This window comes from Trachymyrmex cornetzi, unplaced genomic scaffold, assembly GCF_001594075.2.
Source record: "Trachymyrmex cornetzi isolate Tcor2-1 unplaced genomic scaffold, Tcor1.1 scaffold771, whole genome shotgun sequence".
NCBI lineage: Eukaryota > Metazoa > Arthropoda > Insecta > Hymenoptera > Formicidae > Trachymyrmex > Trachymyrmex cornetzi.
The window spans coordinates 65,163-66,521 of record NW_017300104.1 but is presented as its reverse complement, the minus strand read 5'-3'; positions in this window follow the sequence as shown (position 1 = coordinate 66,521).

Below are 1,359 nucleotides of genomic sequence, written 5' to 3'. Positions count from 1 at the left end.
TAACTAGTAAGTGTCTATTAAATTATCTTAATTTCGGCAATGCATAAAGAATGGTGTACTACTCCCGTACAATATGTATCAAAATGATTAATTAAATTAGTCATATCATGTATATGTTTACATGTTTCGCTGAAATTAAGATAATATAATAGAAAATTTACTAGCTAGTACATATATCAAGTGCTTGGTTTTTACGCTCCGCCATTTTCCTCCGGCTAGGTCGTTCAGAAATGTACACACCAGAGAGGGTACCTTCATTTCACTCACACAGACTCCTAGCAATCACCCGCAAGGTGAAGTTTCTGAACGCAGCCCTCATATGCCTCCTTTCTGGGAGGTGCATGGGGAGGGGGGGGAGGGCGTTGGTAGTCCCTGTAAACGCGGTAGACGATGCCCGGGCCGTTCGGCCCTTCGTGGAGACGGCCGGTTCGGGCATCGATAAGATATTAGGGAAGAGCAATCTCGAATATGACGAGATCATGGCGGTTCCCCTCTTCGCTGGGAGGCCGGGGTCTGCTGCGGGGCCTGGTGGGGTCACTCCCATCAGGGTTCGTGGAGGTGCTTCCGGTTCTGACGCAGAGAGGAGGGACGAGGCCAGGGAGGAAGACAGGGTGTCGCCGGAGGAGGGGGGTTTGATTATCTCCCTCTCGGACTAGAGTGGATCCGAGGGGGACCGCGGGGCGTCCTCTGTGGTCCGGGCCCCTTCCAGCGATTCCGCTTCCCTTTCGACCGCCGTTGGGAAGCGGAAGAGGGAGCCGAAGCGCGGAAGAGGGAGACCAAGACTGGACGGATCCGGCCCATTTAGGTACTCCCTCAGTAGAATCGGATGCCTCGTTGGGTTCGGGGCTGTCCTTGAGGCGGGTCCATATACCCTCGTCCTCCTTTACTCCCGATCAGCACAGGGAAGTCGACCACCAGATCGCCGCCTTGGGGACGGACTCCGTTCTGGACGTCGCCTCCAAGACCTAGTTGGCGGAAGCCGAGGCTGCTCGCGTGCGCTCGGTCTCGTCGATGAAAGGTTCACTGAGTGGCCAACTTAAGATAGCCATTTACCTTTCCAGGGAGGCCTGCCTCCTATTCGCGAGTCGTGCGATGGAGGGCGCGGAAAGGATCACCAGGGATCCGGATTGGATGGCGCTTCTAGAGGTCTCCAATCGAGACTTAAGGGAGAAGGTGCGGAGCCTTTCGGGTGAGCTCGATCTCTCGCGGGCCGCCGTTAACTTCCTGCGTAAAAGCAGGGAGGGTGCACGCTCTAGCGGAGATTGGCCGGGCTCGGCGGGGGCCGTCCCTGACCCCGCGCCTGGAAATGAGGGGGGAACGACTGGGGAGGACGCCCGGACTCGACGGCCGGTCTCGCCG